Source organism: Fringilla coelebs, assembly GCF_963513975.1.
Source record: "Fringilla coelebs genome assembly, chromosome: 1".
In the NCBI taxonomy this organism is placed as follows: domain Eukaryota; kingdom Metazoa; phylum Chordata; class Aves; order Passeriformes; family Fringillidae; genus Fringilla; species Fringilla coelebs.
Window position 1 is genome coordinate 4,966,982 of NC_140028.1, and position 18,259 is coordinate 4,985,240.

General features: G+C 39.1%; 1 protein-coding gene across 5 annotated transcripts in view; it reads left to right on the forward strand.

Annotated features, from left to right (window-relative positions):
- The window catches only part of TRAPPC9 (trafficking protein particle complex subunit 9), a 443,040-nt gene that overhangs the window by 87,681 nt on the left and 337,100 nt on the right, over positions 1-18,259 (forward strand). The window lies entirely within an intron of this gene.

Here is an 18,259-nt window from a genome sequence, read left to right on the forward strand (position 1 = left end):
TTGGTGGAAAACTTTCTACTGATCATCCATCTAATCTGATCCTTTTAAATCTACCTCTGAGGTTTCAGCATCAAGCCGAGAACTCTGAGCTGAAGCAGGCATTTTTGGAAGTTAGCCAATTTTATGGAAATATTTCAGTGGCAGAAAACTTTCTCCATCCTTAGAGCAGTTCCTGTAATGGTGAAATAGCCTTTTAAAAGTGCATTTTACCATTAGCTCTAATTCGTCTTACCTTCAATTTCCACCACTAGATTTTAAAGCAAATAAAGGGCCTTCTGCCCTGGGTAACTTTTTTCTCTACTTATTGTAAATGAGATAATGTGGGACCAATTATTTTTAGAATTTTTTTGGGAACTTTTGTGTATGACAGAAATGTCAAATTCTGAAGGAAGGAGGACACTGCTTTTCCTTCACTATTATACAGCTCAGTGATGATTGCCCCCAAAGTGCTGGTTTTGCTCTTGAAGCTGTATTTCTGTAAAGTTTGAAAGTTTTATGAATTATAATGAATATTATTTTAATGTTCCAGTTTTGAAACTGACCTTTTGGGTTTCCTTTGTGGTGGTACTGTCAGGCAACTATAATGCATAACTTCACCATGGCAAATTTTCTACCACAAAAGAAGTAAAAGAGTTTGAATTGTCACTGTTCTTTGTACTTGGTATCCAAGTGTGGGTTATGATCTCCAAGTCTGGATGGAATAGAGTTGAAATTGTGGGTGATCATTAGATTTTTAACTGAAAAATTAATAAAAGTAGAAATAATTTTATTATCATGTTCTATACCACTTCAGTGAATATTCCTGGGAGTGATGTTCAAATTAAGGGAGGTGAGTTGAGGAAAAGTAAAAGCTGTCCCCAGATCTGAGCAGTTATAACCCTGTATTTTACTATTAACTTTGAATAGTAACTTTGATTTCTGTGGAATAAAAATACTCCCACAAAACCCAAACAATCCAATCCTCAGATGTTTGTGTAGTGGCTGCTCTGCTCGCCTTAGCTCCTTTGTGAAAGCCACTTGCTTTGAGAAGTCCCTCATGGAAAAGGCAACACAATGAGCCTGTGGACATTCTCTCTTTATTTACTGTATACAGGGGACCTTGTTTCCCCCTGAAAATCAGAATTTGTGACATAACTGTGTGCAAAACAAGATGTTTTCTGCACTCTGCAGTGCCAGGCTAAGTGTTCCTAAGCTGGGTGATCATCACAAGAGGCTCTCCTAGATCTGTGTGTTGAATCTCTCAAGAACTGGAAGGCATAAATAGGGGTCTTTAAATTCCAGGAACAAATATTTAGGGAATACTGGCTGGAAGAGAAAGGGAGGAGGAATTCAGGTTAACTTAATCAACTTAATAATTTTGCTTTGAGAAAAAAACACTTTCTGCATTTTGGACAAAATTCATTGATGTTTCCCTAATGTTCCTTATTATAATATCCAGCTTGCTCCAGTGAGGAATGCATGGAAAATAATACCAGAAGGACAACCTGAGAGCAGGAATGTCAAATAGCTCTGCTTGCCCATAACTCCTGATTGGCTCTGTCCAGGGACAGGAGAAAGGGCCCAGATCAGTTCTGACACCTGCAGAGTCTCCCATGCACAAAGAACACAGAGCAAAGTCTGTGTCATTGATTTTCCTCCTCTGGAACACTGACATGTTTCTACCTTTGTCTAGAAATGCGTTTTGTTAATATGATTTAATGAGCTCTTGGAAGTTTTCTGTCTTTTTTTTTTGTTGTTGGTTTTGTTTTTTGTCTCTCCTCATCTCTCATAGTATTTTCTACTCACTGTTGCTTTGCCATGTACAAAATCCTGGCTGTGTTTTTCAGGAATCTTGCCATCTGTTGAGTACCTTGTACCATCCTAATGTGTGAAAGTCTGTAAGGCTCAGCTCATGCTCTCTTTGCCTCATTTGTTCAGCTCACAGGCTTGCATCTTCCTCAGAAAAAAAATCAAACTATGACCATCAGACTTTTTAAGGATATGTCAAACATCAAATAGGGATAGAAGTCTGTAATTCTGACTCTGGTACATTTTCATTTGCATCTTAATTTTTACCTTTCTTCCTCAGAGCAACAAAATCTCCTTATTTCAAAACAGTCACAATGTGTATTAGGAAAATTTTCTTCACTGAAAGAGTTGTTAAGCACTGGAAGGGGCTGCCCAGGGAGTTGGGGAAGTCACCATCCCTGGAAGTGTTCAAAAAACAATTGTATGTGGCATTTTGTGGTGCTGTTTAGAGTACATGGTGATATTTGTTGAAAGGTTGGACTTCATGATCTTGGATTAATTGTTCTATGATTCTTATCTGGCACATGTCCCTGCTAAAAAGAACTAAAAAGGAAGAACTTTGTGCAGTTGTATCAGTGACTGAGGGTTTAATTGCCTTCAGAAGAGTTAGAAAGTCTTTCTGTGTATCTCAGGAAAGAGAGGAAACTGGTTGGCCACGGCTCCCTGTGCTTTCCCAGCAGAGTCTGAATTTTCTAGAAGTGGAACTTGCTTTTGGACACCAAAACCTGCAGGTTCCAGGATTAGGAAAACAATGGAAAATGTCCTTTGTAAACTTGATCTCTAAGACAAGAAAACTTTGTTTTTTGGAAGAAATTGAAAAATTCAGAATGCAGCAAACAAAATGAGGAGCTGTTCATCCTTTGTGTTCAAATGGTTAAAATCTCCAGAACAGTGAAACTCTTCATTAAAATTTTGTCAGCCAGGCCAAAGAGTTGGCCTTGGACTAACCTAAAGAAATAGGCAGGACTGGCTCTGGAGCAGCATGGAGTCCTGCATCACAGCACAGTTGCTCAGCTTCACTGACACCTTTTATTTCCCCCTCTTTTCCCCCCCCAGCTGCTGCATTCCTTTGAAGGAAGGTACAGATTATTTGGTACAGATTATTTTGATCATTTAGTTCCTGTGTTTTAAAGATGTATTCCTTTACATTTGCCTGGTTACCTGTTTGGAGTTGTGGTGGGTGACCCTTAAAAATAAGCCTTGAATTTTAGCTCTTCACCCAGGATAAACTGAAAATTTCCATACTTCTCTCTCTGCATCACCAGCTGGTTTACATTTTCCTGCTGTTTTATGAATTGGGAAAATCTTAAAGAATAGCAGCAGGTTTGAAACAGTGTTTTCCATGTTATGCTCTGTGTAGTGCAGTGCATTTCCTTGCAGGTTTGTCTGTGGGTTTTGTTCAGCCTTTGTTTGATTTGAAAGCAATCAAATGATAAACAGACACTACAGGTTTAGAGTTTCTCTGCAGCATTTGATACTGGAGGAATACATTCAGATCTGGAGTAGCTGCTCTGAAATGATGGAGTTCAAATGTGGAATTTCAATATTTCAATTTTTAACCCAAACACCAGGTTCTGAGCTTTTTCTAGGGAATTCTAAATTGAAAGAAAGATTGATTGAATCAAGCCTACTGTTAAATTAATTTTAATGTGAAGTGGTGATGAATATCTGTATGTCTCTTTTCCTGTAATATATTTGTTTCTATCTAAATACTTTTTATTAAGAGACCTAGTGACCAAAATTGCTGAGAGAGGAAGAATAAGAAAGGCTTTTTTGGTTATTGTCACACAAATTTAGCAATAGCTGAGGTTCTTCTCCATATTTGACTCCAGAGCATGCACAGCTCCCAATCTGAGTAATGCTTTATCTGTGATGAGGCAAAGACACACCTTTTTTGTGAACTAACAGTATCAGGATGATGCTTTTCATCTCCTCTTTGTATTCAGTTCAGGTCCTGTTTTCCTGTGTGCCTATCCTCGCTTTAGCTCAGTAGCAATCAGTGGGAATAACTAAGGCTGCATGGAAAATAACCAGAAAAAACTCTGAAATATGAGTATTCCTTGCCTTTTCCTTTACATTCTATGATAATGTCCAAGGTCTTTAAAATATTTGTGATTTCTGCTGCTGTTTTTTTTTCCCCTTCTGTCTCAGGTATTTCCCTAATTGCCTGCCAGTGCCACTTCTTCAGGTCTTTCTATCACCTTATGATCATATAATTTATTACAAATTGCTACCCTGCATCTTTAATGAATATTCAGGGCACAGAATGAAAACAAATCTATGACCTCCTCGAAGGAATTAGGATTTTTTTTTCTGCAGCTAGAGGTTTTAAGCAGTAATACAAACAAAATAATTTAGCTGCAAATAAACAGAAGGGAATTGTCAACGTTTCCCCTTTTGATTGCATCGCTTCCCTTGCTTCCTCCTGAGAAGGTTTTCACTTTTCCTTTACTCTTTCACGTGGGGAGTTAGAAGAAGGAGTTAAGGCTGTGAAACTTCTGTAGTTCTGCCTGGCTGCTGTGGTTGCAATGTGAAAATGTCCCCATCCCCATGGGTGACTCTGCCCATCCCTGTCACAGGACGTCTCCAAGCTGGATCCTGCTGGAATCGTTCTTGGAAATGTAAGGATGCACCTGTTCTGAAATTAATTCAAGAGGACATTTCAGTGTTGTGGCAGTCTTGGCAAGTGATGAATGTGTTAATCCTTATGTCCTACCCAAACTTGTGTGCTATTTGGATAAAATTCAGCTTAAATTATCACAGCATCCCAGCAACGTCTGGTGGTTTCTTTTTTTCCTTTTCCTTCTTCTTTTTTTTTTTTTTACTAAAATCTGAACCTTTTTAAAAGAAATCTGATTGAAAGTTAAGTCTTTTATTTAATACACCACCAAAATGAAATTTCCCCACATTTCCTCACAGAGAGTTTAATTTTAAATAGATTTTTAATTTCCATTAATATATGGCTTAAGATAAAGCCAAGTTAAATAATTAGTGACTGCTAGAGAATGCATGTCTAAATTAACTTATCTCTTTGCTTGTAGGCTATGCATGACTGAGAGTTCATTATATTTGCAAAAATAAAATCTTACAGGATTCTTAAATTCCCTATGATTTACAATGTGGAGTTTGCCTGTCCTACCACCAACTTGTGATTGATTTTGAAGGGAGACTAGAAAAATGACTGTTGGAAATTGAAAAGATTTGTTGCCTACATGGAACTGGACATTATTTAAGTTAAGAAATTGAAGTGTAATCTAAGCAGGAATTCCTGATACAAATTTAATATTTCAAGAATGAAATTTAGACATGGTGCAAACATGACTCCCTCCTATTAATTAAATATCCACAAGGTTGATTGTACTGTGAATGGTAAACCTGTGTTAGAAATACATGCAAATGTTTCATTTGTGGATTCATATTCTGTGGAAAGTAATTTATTTTCATATCCCACATATTGGAGTGTGTATTTTAAATACATACTTTGTGTGTGTGTGTTGGAGGGTTGTACCACGAAATGGTGGGGAAAACTCCAGAAATAACAGTGAAGAGAGATCTTCTTCAGCAGACACATTTATGTTTCTATTGAAAGTCTTTGATCTGTTGGGTCTTGAATACCTTTAATGCAAAAGACTGAAATTACCAGTTTTAAGGCCTTTATGAGTTTCTACATTTCTAAGATTTAAAAAAACCCTGAAGACTATAATGCACTAAACCAGTTTGGGAATATTCAGACTGCATAATATGGAAAAGTGTTCAGAAAGATGATTTTTCTTAGATTCCATTTCATAAAAGAATTGAAATATCCCCATTTATTTAGTACCCAGGCTAAACCTGTAAGCCCAAGTAGTCAGCACTTAGTGATACCCCTCGTTACTGAAATGTTTGAAGATCTAAAGATATAAACACTCAATAACAGAGTTTGCAGGAAGAAAACCCCAAAGCAAGCAAGGATTTGTGAGCACACAGGAAAGAGACTTGAGTGAGTACAAATGTTTAGGTTTGGAGCAGAGGGATATGGAGCTGCTCCTTTTTGAGGAATGTTACTGAAGGCTGCCTGGTTACTTGATGTAACCTTCACATTCCCTTGTTGTGTCTCTTCTTTTTTTTTTTTTCCTATATAATTCCATCGTGAATTCCCTGGAAAATTGTATACTTTCATTAAATATATTTATCAGTGCTTTTAATATTCTGATCTGTGGCTCAGGTTTTGAGCTGCATAAGCTACAAGTAACTTGGAAACTGCAAGATAAAATTAGTTCATTCAGCATTATAAAACAAAATTGAAACTGATTAATGCCGGTTAAGATAGTATATAAACATGGAGATTTAAAAAAAGAGAACTATAACTTCAGCAGTATGAAAAACAATTTTAAACTGAATAATGCCAGTTAAAATTGTACACAAGTAGGTAGATTTAAAAAAAGAAAAATAGAACATGTTTTTATAAATGAAACTGAAGATATTTCAGTCTTACTTGATTTATATTTAGAAAAAAAAATACCGTGACTGTTCTACTGCTTTCAGCTGTCATTTTTGTCAGTTCTTAATTTACTTCTTTCCAAACAAGTTTACAAATTCGTTCATTTAAAATGGAAAGTTGACTGCTGCTGTTTCTGTTTAACACATGCTTGAAAATGTGCTACTTTTGAAGATGCTTCTTTAGGTGAAAGCTGAAGTCAAAGCATTTGAGCCTTTTATTTTCAGAAATCTGTTTCAATTGCAACCTGACTGCATCTTCCAGTGTTCCTGTTTGATTTTAACTTAATAATGGAATGAAAACCAGCCACCATTATTTGTTTAATATGAATGTGGGGCTGTTTTATTTCCACTGAGTAAGAGATTGCATGGATGTCTGTAAATGTAGAAAGATTCTTCTCACTTTCTCCTGTGAAGTTCTGAAAAACCTCAATGAAACCTCACCCTGTTGGAGTTCTGTGAACTGTATTTTTACCCTGAGGTTCTCTGCTGAATGTTTTAATGATGAAAGGGGACGTGATAGGCAGTGGTTGGGATGCCACAGTTGGAATGAAATTTTGTAACTTCCTCTTGTCAAGAGGAGATTTCTTGTTACAACAAGCTGTTAATGCCAGGCAGCTGAATAGGCTGGTGATAGGGCACTTGCTTGGAGTGGTTCAGCTTGAATCGAGCAGGAAAGGCATTTTGAATAGATTTTTCACTTATTATAGAAGTGCACTTTAAGGGTTGACTTTTGTCAACTTTTCTTTCTTAACATAAATATTTCTGAGAACTGCAGAAGACCCAGAATCATAACACAGTAATTTTGGATCAAAAGTCTCCTTTTCAAGACCTTAGCCCAATTCAGGGCAGTGCACTCTCTTTGGAGACTACTTTTCCATTTTATTGTGGGTTGCCCCGTGCCATTTTTCATCCAAGAACTTCAGGGTTAAAGTTCTGAAAAATAAAAAAATGGGAAGACATTTTTCAGCATCAAACTGTATTCTTTTAGCTGTGCTATCATCTTTCTGTTTTTCCTGAGTGAACTGCAGCATTCCTGTGGCATTTTTTACCAGTACACAAAAAAGTCTTGAGAATATGTAGTGCAAGGTATATTAAACATCAGTCATCACTGATGGGTGAAAAACATAAGTAAAAGGACAAAATTATTTGAACTTTTAGGTTCTTATCCATTAAGGAAAATTAATAGTTGCATTACAGAGTTGTGTTCACTGACTAGGAGCTGTACAGCAAAAGTCAGAACAATATCTGTCCCAAATAAGGTCAGATGGAAGAACACAGCACAGAGAGTTCAAGAAACATTCTAATCTCATCTGCTTATTTATCCAGCTATTTATTGATAAAGCATCATTCACAGAATCAGACTCAGAACAGCTGAGGTTGGGAGGCACCTCTGGAAATGCCCGGATGCCACTTTATTGTTTTACAGCCACCAAGAAAGTAACACCTTACATGGCTAAGCCCGTTCAGTATCAGTGCAGTGTTTAGTATTCAAATTGTAACCTTTTAGTTTTTCTTAGTCCAGATTGAATCATTACAGGAAGAACAATAATGCAGCTGGAATTATTACACACCAATTCTTAGCAGAGGAGGAAGGGCAGGAGCTATGGCCACCCTCCCAGTGCTGGTCAGGTGTCCTTCACTGGGTGGAACATGCCACAGGTGGCTTCTTTTATAGGATGCACTTTCTTATGTGTTTTTACATCTTATTTTTTCTTCATTGGCCTGTGGTTCCTTGTTACATCCCACATCAGCATATGTTAGATGTTCCTTGTTCTTGCTAGCCCTGAGCAGGGTTTTGTCCAGCTGTGTACCTGCATTTCTTTATCTGATTCTTGGTGAGTGATTTACAGCCTGTGGGGTTTTGCTTGTACAGCTGTGCTGCAACCACCTCTCAAAGTGTCTGTCATCAGACAGGGCCTTTATTTATTTACACCACATGATTAACTTGTTCCTGAATATCTCATTCTCCATAGAGTAACTGCCTCTTGCAGCTCTGTGTGTAAAGCTGTGGTTGGCCCACACAACTAAAACAAATGAGACACAGTATCCTGGTCAGGTGGACAAATTGTTGTGGCAGCTACAGCTCATAAAATAAAGTTGCAGGCAGGTCAATCAGAGCAAATTGAACAAATCTCAGTCCTGAGGCTTTGTGAGGTCAATACAATGCACCAGAAAAACAAATTCAGGCCCTTTCCTGGCTAGGACACTGCAGTGTTGCGAGGCTGCCCGGCCTGGACGAGAGTTGGTTTGAAATTATGAGCACATGAGGGAAGTGGACAAGAGTTCCAGTCAGTTCTCTAATGAATATTCATTCAAATAAGTAGAAAATGATTCTGTGGCAGTCTGGAATATTAATGAAAGAGAATAGATGAGTTTAATTGCAATTACTTGGGAAAGATTGGGTCTTTTTTCCCTCCAATTTATCAAATAGTTGTGTATGCTTATTGTTGTCAGGAGTAGATTGCATTACCCTTGAAAACCAAAACTGTTAGCTCTTGGGGGGTGAAGTGCTTTCTAGAACACAGTGAATAATGGAAAAACTATCAATAGCATGGTTTATGGAAAGAGAACTTAATCAGGAATTGTTGACCTGTGTAACATATTCAGAACAGTTCTGCTTTACTGAGTGTGGAATCAGAGCAGTTTCTTCCAGTGAAAGTATCAGAAGCAGCAGATTTGGGGTTTTGAACAACAGCCTTTCCTATTGTATGCAGTGAATAGCAGGCCTGCTGAAAGTTCTTCCCTAAATGGAATGTGACACTGTCTTCCACAGAAATATAGGAAATAATTATTCTCTCTGAGCATCCCAACTGTTTAATTATGGGATGGTTGAAGCATTTTGTTACTATTGGTGGGGGTAGCAGCTGAAGTAATATTTAGTGTTTTATACACTTGATTCCACGTGAATATGCTTAATAACAAAATAGATATTGGACTGGAAATTGAGGTAGTATCAGGATAAGAAGCAACAATATGAATTAATTTTCTAACTCATCACTATGCACATTCATTTTATATGAAGTTGGTTATGCCTGTTGAAAGCCTGAAATAAGTGTAATATTACATAAAATCCTTTTATTCCAGAAAGGAGAGACAGCAGTCTATTTAAAATTTGTGTCCAATTGCTGCCTCTTTCTTACTGAAACAGTTTCTGGCTGCATAGAATCATAGACTGGTTTGGGTTAGAAGGGACCATAAAAATCCTTTAGTTCAGTCTCTCTGATGGGGATTTTGGGGAATTGTCTATACTGCCTTAACTTCTAATCAGGTATTTTTCATACAGCATTTTTTTTTTTTTGATTAAGGAAAAACAGTGCCAGGTAAAATATGTGTTCCTCTTTTATAGATATGCCATGTATTACACTCTTGTCACTTATTTTGTTGTGGCAAGGGTTGAAGGGTGAATCATGATGAAAATATTTGTTGTAAGTTTGGGGAAGGGGTAAAAATAGAGGTTAACACCAACATAAATCTTTCTCCCATGTTGCTGCTTTCATCAAAGTGTCAGAACTGGCTCATAACTGCTGTGAATTGTTAAAAGAGATAGAATATATAACAAGCCTGGGAAGTCTATTTGAATTTTTCATATGTGAACACATTAAGCTGATCAATACTGATTTATCCTCACTAAATGGATGTATCTACCACCACTTTTTCAATGAAAGCTGTGGTAACTTTAGCAGCAGGACTTGAAAGGCAGTTTGTGCTCTTTGTCCTTACACAGCTGGCTTTTAGGCTTTTAGAGGCCAATTTCCAGGGAAAAGAAAAAAAAAAAAAAAAAGCAAACTCTTCCATTCATCTCTTTCTTGAGACTGTGCTCTTCCTTTCCAGCAACAGAAATTTTATTCTTTTATAGCAATATTCATATACCTTAGTGCTTAAAGTCCACTCTATTCCTGATGAACTTCTAAGTTCACAAGAAGAACATGTAAAATGGAAATCTGGAATCATTCCATTTCCTAGAGAACTGTTCCTGTCCTCACTTTCAGATCAGACTTAGGAGGAGGTTAATGGATGACATGAGGTGGTTGGATGGGCCTAAAAGATACCATCTATTTAAAATGTATAAGGGTATAAATAGTCACCAGATGGCACTGTGACTGAGATAAAACACAGCACCCATAAATATAGTTAGCTACAGCTCAGAATAAATGTTAGTTTGCTCTGAAGTTGTTATATCAAACAGTGGTAGGATTTTTAAAATGATTTTTATTTTTTCTGTCTGTGTTGAACTTCAGTAGCTCTGTTGGCTTCAGTAGCTTGTGCTTTATCCAATCAAGACCATTTGTGTCAATGCAGCCAGCCAATTGATACTTGCTAATGATTAATTTTAGACCATGTGATAAAATTATAATAAATTCAGGCAACTTTTGGTATTCTTCTTTTACTTCTAAGGGAATATATGCAACAAATTACTTGAGGAGAAAAAGTCATTTTGATGAGAGTCTCACTTCAGTGCCTGGTAAAGTTATGGAGAAGATTATTTTGGGAGGTACTAGAAGACAAAGCAGGTACTGGAAGACAATGCAGTCACTGGTCACAGCCAGCTCAGCTTCAGGAGAGCAAAGTCCTGCTTGTCAAACCTGGTTGCCTTTCATGAGCAGGCCACCACCCAGCTGGGCAGGGGAAGCCAGCTGATGTCACCTTGTTGGATCTCAGTAGCGCTTTCAGTACTGCCTCTCATGGTGTCCCTCTGGACAAAATGTTCAGCCCCCAGTTGGGTAAGCACATCATGGGATGGGTGAGCAACTGGCTCAGGGGTCGGGCACAAAGGGTGACAGTGACACTGGTGACATCAGAAAGGTGACTTGTCAGTGGTGGGCTTCTGCAGGGCTCCATCCTCAGCCCTGTGCTCTTCAGCATCTTCATAAATGACTTGGACACGTGACTGGAAGGGACACTGAGCAAGTTCACAGATGGTACAAAACTGAGGGGAGCTGCTGATGCCCTTGAAGGCAGGGAGGCCTCACAGAGACCTGAACAAAGGGACTGGGCAATCAGCAGCCATTGAAGCTCAACAAGGGCAAGTGCCAGGGATGGGCAGGCCTGGATGTACAGACAGCCTGAGGAATGAGGCTGGAAAGCAGCTGTGGGATGGGACCTGGGAGTCCTGGTCAGGGGAAAATTGAATGTGAGTCAGCAGTGCCCTGGCAGCCAGGAGCACCAACCCTGTCCTGGGACCATCAGGCACAACATCACCAGCTGGACAAGGAAGGGCATTGCTCTGCTCTGCTCTGCACTGGGGTGGCCTCACCTTGAATATTGTGTGTGGGTTTGGGTACCACAATATAAGAAAGATGTAAAACTCTTAGAGAGCATCCAAAGGAGGGCAAAGAAGATGGTGAAGGGTCTGGAGGTGAAGCCACATGAGGAGTGGCTGAGGACACTTGTTCTGTTCAGCCTGGAGGAGACTGAGGGGAGACCTCATTGCAGTTACAATTTCCTTGTAAGGGGAAGAGGAGGGGCAGGCACTGATCTTTGCTCTGTGGTGACCAGTGAGTGACAGGACCTGAGGGAATGGCCTGAAGTTGTGTTGTGGAAGGTTTAGGTTGGATATCAGGAAAAGGTTCTACCCCTAGAGGGTGGTTGGGCACAGCTCCCCAGAGCAGTGCTCACAGCACCAAGCCTCACAGAGCTCAAGAAGTGTTTGGACAATATTCTTAGGGCACAGGGTGGGAATGTTGGGAATGGTGCTGTGCAGGGCCAGGAGTTGGACTTGATGAGTCTTGTGGGTCTCTTCCACTCATTCTGTGTTCCTGTGAAACGCTACTTAACCAAATATTTCTACCAGGACAGAGTCATAAACTAATAGTCAGATATTATTCTGTTTAAATTTGTGGTATAGGTTTAATTGGAGATCTTAGCAAAGCTTTTACATCCTTGGAATAACAGCACTTTTGCAGCTGACATTGAAGTTAAGTGGAACAAAAATTAATTTCCTTTGCACAGAGGTTTAACCTAATTTTTGTTTTATTTGTAAAGTCAGCTACCTAGATGATGTTTTAAAGGAATGGTATCAATCAAGCTATTGCTCATTCTAAAGACTTGTTCTCTCATTAATTTTTCTGTTTGATGAAGTATCTTACCAGATCTGACATGATTTTTCTTTAGTCCTCAGCATCACACTTTGGTTGAGAAAAGTCTTCATGGTGGTAATATCACTTGGCAGATATGCAGAAATCCTAGAGAGATGTGGAGTAGTACTGTCAGTAGATTTTCAGAAGTTCACAGTTGTAATATGTGCTCTATGTCCTAATTCCTCTGTGATAAATCTAGAAAAAAGATTGGAAGTGTTTAAACTTTAAAGAAAGCGTAGTTGATAACGGGCAAATTTGAGTAGAAGTGTTAATTCTTTTTGCCTTGCAGCCTGAGTTCACTGCCACGGTCAAGTTGATCCATATGCCTTATGAAAACAGCAATTCTAATTATCCCAAGAGCTTAATTTTCTCGCCTGAATATTCAGGTCTCATACTACGATGGAGTTGACTTTCATTATCTAAGTTTTAAATGTCAGATTACATTCCCTTACCAAAACCAAGCTTTAAGAAGGATACAACACGTGGAACTTGTTCTATTTAAGTTGTAGTTCATCTTTAAGTAATCATCACGAAAGATGGAAGGTGTAATTCAAACCTATTTTAGAAGCTGTATTTAGTTTTGGCTGGGAGATAATTTTTCTTTTCCTTGGGTCTTGTTTTCCCTTGCATTTAAAAGTATATATCAAAGGTCTTACCTTTACTGCTGAAGAACACAAGTTCAGGGCATTTCAAGCTGTGTTTAATTTCTTATTTTTAATGTAGATAATACCCTTCAAAACCACTGTTAATGGAACTTTATACACACACATATATTTATGCTTATAAAATAAAACTGGATACTTATCTTGCCCTACCAATGGCATAGGCTGGATGCTGACTGGATAGAGAGTCAGAGCAGAAAAAAACGGGATGGATGTTGATGGAGGAACAGTCAGCAGTGTCTGTGTGCCTTTTCAGTAAAGGCCAACTCCAACTGGATGTACCAGGAAATGCGTGGTCAGCAGGCTCAGCGATTCTTCCCTTCTGGTCAGCACTTGGGAGTTGTGAGCACTTGTCTGAGCTGTGCCCAGTTTTGGGTTCTCAGTGTAAGATGGACAAGGAGATGCTGGAGTGAGGGCAGTGGGGTCCATGATGGATGTGGTGGGATCTGAGGTTGCTGCAGCCCCAGGTGGAGCAGGCTGAGGGCATTACCTGGTGGCAGAGTGTAGAGGGAAGGAAGGTGGGCTCATCTGGGAAACGAGCAGTGAAAAACAATAGCAGAATTGCAGAATGGCTGAGACGGGAAGGGAAATCTGGACAACATCTTTGTTCCACCCTGCTCAGGCAGTCAGGTGTCCAGGATTGTGTCCAGTTGACTTTTGAGTATATTTAAAGTAGGAGATTCTCCAGCCTCCTGGGAAGCCATTCCAGTGCTCTCACCCTATGCTGGTTTTGGCTGCAGTTAACTTTGTTCATCGTGACTGGTGTGGGGCCATAGTTTGGGTTTGTGCTGGAAACAGGTTGATAATTAAGGGATGTTTCCTGATGTTCAGAGGGAACCTCCTATGTTTCATTCTGTGCCCACTGTCTGTCACTGGGCACCACCCAAATTCCAAGCAGGAGGAACAAGCTCGAACATAAGATGCAGTCACATATTAGGGAGTTTCTTGTTCACTCAGACACAAAATGGCTGTTTAGAGATGTTGTAGAATCTCCATTTTCAGAATTTGGCTCAATGAAACAACCTGCTATAATTTAGCCCTGCATTGAGGGGGGCTGATCAGAGAACCTCCAGAGATTTCTTCTCAGCTAAAATACTTTATGCTATGTGACATGATGTACTCTGTGAGCACATCTTTTTCTTTGTAGAGACCTTCACCATTCATACCTTTTTTTTTTTGATGAGTCACATTTTCCAGTGTACAGATGATTATCAGGCAATTAGCAATTGTATTTGATAATTTAAAGAAATGCAGGCATTTCCCTGAGTAATAAAGGACACTGATTTGTTTTTCATCAGCTGGCTGAACTGGTCACAGGGGTATTACTGCACTGGTATCAACTGGGATTAAAGAGATGAGGGAAATATTAAAAGCGGCAAGCAAAAGATATTTATTGAGATTGTATGTCTGAATTAATGAAATCTTCTGCATTTAGAAACCTGTTTTGAGACAGTTTTTATTTCTTTGTATTGAGTGGTGGCTCATACAGTTGTTAGTAACAACTGTGTAGCCATCATTTCCCTGTTCCAGTTTTATGGAGGTGTGTTAGAATGAAGCTGAACTCCAGCAGCTCACACAGATTATTTGTGTGCTCTTGATTGCCATGTGTTTTTTTTCCCTCTGTGAAAAATGAGTTTTGTTTCTGCTCTTGCTTCATGTACTTTGAATTCTAGGCATCACTTCATGTTTTATAGCAGCCTTTTCAAGATTGTTGCTGTTGTGCTTTTATTTGTAGTGTTCTGGGGGGAGGGAGGTCAAAAAATGTCACACCGTCTGTCTCCTGTGTGCCACAGAAGTTCATTTTCAGCTTCATGCAGGAAAAAAAATATTGAAATTCTCTCTGTGGATGTGACAAAGTGTTTCTGAGGACAAGTGTTCAAATGCAATATTGTCAAGCTATTTTTAGCCAACTGCTGTCCCTATAGTGCTGTTTAAAGATTCAGCTCAGGCTGCTAATAGATATATTTATAACCATTCTGTCAACTGCCACAGCATGAGTGCTGTTACAGATGATAATTCTATTCTTGGAAGCAGTGCCATGGTTACCAGTCCCTGAGCTGCTCAAATAGAAGCTATACATCTGTACACACTTAGTAACATTTTAATATCCCAACACATTTTTACACTGCAAGAATGAACAAAGCTAGACATGATAATCAAAGAAACGATACATGCAGAAAAGCACATGAAAATTATAATTGGAAGAAAAAAAAGCAGTAACTTTTTGAGTATTACATATTCTGTAGTCTGGGTGTGAAACAAACTGTAAGAGAAGGTTTCTAACTGTATTTTGTTGGTGTTTATTGTTAAGCAGTTTGATTTCAGTGGGGTTTATTTCATGTTGGATTGGTAATGGATTGACACCAAGTACAGAAGGAGTGTGTGTGGGCACACACTCAGTACTGTAGAAAGTCATTATGCTGATGAGGTTAGTGTTGGGCCTTTGGAGAAATAACAGAATTGTACTCAATTAGTGATTCATCTGCGTTCTGGTGAAGTTTGATGTGAAAGGTTTCCCACGGCTGGACATTTGTGTGTTGTGCTCCAAGGTCTGTGAGACACTCTTTGCAGCAGAGCCTCAGCCGTGGCTGCCTGGCACCACAGCTTGGCTGAGGCTGGGTGTCCTGTGAAAGCCTTGGATATGCCTTCATTTGGGCCTAAACCCCAGATGATGCAGGGTCCTCTGCAGCTTTCTTAGTCCCACTCCTCTCCTCATCACTGGGAATGTTCCATGACTCTTTGGGGTAGCATTAATGCAGAGCCCGGGACTCGGCTGCTTTGTTTGTTCTGTCTGAGCATGGAGGAGGCTGAAGGTGTGACTGGAGTGAGGCCACCAGGTCCCACCTTTGAACAGACTCTGGTTTTAGTGCCTGCCCTGTCAGGAACCTGCAGCTGCAGCACTGTGGCATGACTGAAAAAGACACCAGAGAAGAGAGTGTAGACCTGGTGGTCATGGAGCTTTCAGGGTTTTGCAGATCTTTGGTTTATTTTTGTTCTGCGTGTGCTGTGGGGTTTGTAGGGAATTGCATTGTGGGTCCATGAGTAGCAGTTACAGGCTCAGAACAATGGTTGAAGAGGGATTGGGATTATTTGTTATTATCCACCATGCTGGAAAAGAGGACCCAGTCTGGTTTTACTGCTGTGGAGTTGTGGAAGGGGCTTCTGTGATTCATGGACAGCAGTGGTAGATTTTAATATGCCATTAAATTTTTTTGTTTGATTACAGATTTAAAAAAAAGTTATACTGATTTTTATGCAATGACCGTAATCATAAAAATATCAGTATGCTTTTTTAGTGCATCATCATTGTCATTGAATGTATCCATTTTCTGCCATATGTTGGACATGGAGTACATATCACACCTGTCTGAAAAATGGAAACTAAACTTCGTTTTTGTAGGAAGATTTGTAGTAAGATTAATATTTAGAAGAAGACAGTGCCAGTATTAATAGAGTTCTTCAGCAGTGGAGAAATTTTAATATAATCAACAGGGAGTTTGTTTTCACAATGTGCATAATGCAAATTGTAAAATTCATTGTTGCTAAATGTAAGGGAGGCCATGACAAAAGACAGGTTTAACATGGAACAAGAGAAATAGAAAACTGGATTTGCTAGATAGCCTGCTGTCCAGATGGCCCAAAGGCAGTGCCTGTGCTAAAAACTTGTCTGATACTGAGTATAAATGACAGTGATGATTGTTTCATGCCTTACTTGTCATATTTCTCCTCAGACAGGTACTGCTGTCCATTGTAGGATGCAGAGCTATGGGAATGTCTGGTTTGTTCCAGTAACAAAAGCCCTGTATTAAGACCCAGAGCTACATAATTCAAAAACCAAGTGTGTTTGGTTTGACTGCTCAGAGGAATTTTTTTTTTAGTATTTTTCATGCTTCTTGCTGTTCTGTTAAGTGGGTTTTATCAAATCTCATTAATTTGCTGAGCAGTTTATTTTTTATAAAAGAGATAATTCAGTAGCTTGTTCCTTAATAATTTTGCTTTATTCCCAGTTTTCAACAAAACCCTCAAAAATGTTGAAGTAATGCAGGTGTTTTTATGTAGCTGATAGCAATTACATGTTTAACTGGGGTTCTTGCCAATAACTTATGTTGTAATCAGTGAAGGCTTGTGGTCTGTGTTTTTTAATAGTGAAGATGGTAAGGAGTGGATGGACACCAATCCAGATTCTTTTAATGGGTTTGCTTAAATTTTGCACCAGAAATGTGAGTCATGCTGCAATTTATCTTTCTCTTTCAATACCAGAATTGTGATGTGCCTGATTGCGTCTAGAAATGAGGCAGATACCCAGCTCCTTGTGGGAGAACTTGGTGTTTAGTTCTGGGAACGTATAGAAAGAGAAAGAAAAAAAAAATCTGAAGTTATAGTAAAACCCCAAAAATTTGTAAAAATGATGCTGGAGGGCATGAAAAGGTGTCTTGGTAGAGAGGGGAATTCTGAAGGAAAGTGTTAACTTATTATTGAGTAGCATTCCATAAATGGCATCCAGGTGTGAATTTTGAAGTGATGCAATCAATTTTTTTCTTGAAGTCTGGTGATGGGCAGGGTTTTTTTCACATTGAAGGGACAAAAGGTTTGAGATTGGTAACTCAGAAAGGCTCCTGATGACTGAAAAGAGTTAGTATTTCAGCTAAAGGAAAGATAAGGAGGCAGATTTGGGGTTGCATAAGTTGCTCAGCCCAGTTGGGTTTCTGATAAGATGATGGAGCTTTTCCAAACACGTGAAAGAGAAGAACATGGTTGGGCACAATCAGCGTGGAGTTACCAACCTCAGCTCAAGCTTGACTGACCTCTTTGTCTTATTGGCAGAAATAGCTGATTCCTTGATGATGCTGAGGCTGATACCATCCAATATATGAAAAATCCAGATGGTGAAACAGAATGTGTCTTCAGCAAATTCCTGGATGAGACTTGAGTGTTGAGTAAACATTGTAAGTGGTAGAGATTGAGTGTAAAAGTATCTTGGGAAATTTGAGGCTGGCACCAATAGGAATTTCAGAAGTTCTGCAAGGAGAAATGCAAAGTTCTGATGAAATGGTCTTTGTAGTCACAGTGGATGCCAAGTTTAATACGAGGCAGGAGAGCATTCTCACTGGGAATAAAGGACAGCTGTTCCTGCTTTATATTATGGACTGTTATGGAGTCCTTTGTGAAAGTAAAAAAGTTTGACCATTGTCCAGTTCTCAAGTACATTTCATCTACTTCCTCCAAACACGCAGAAATGACACTGGCTTTATT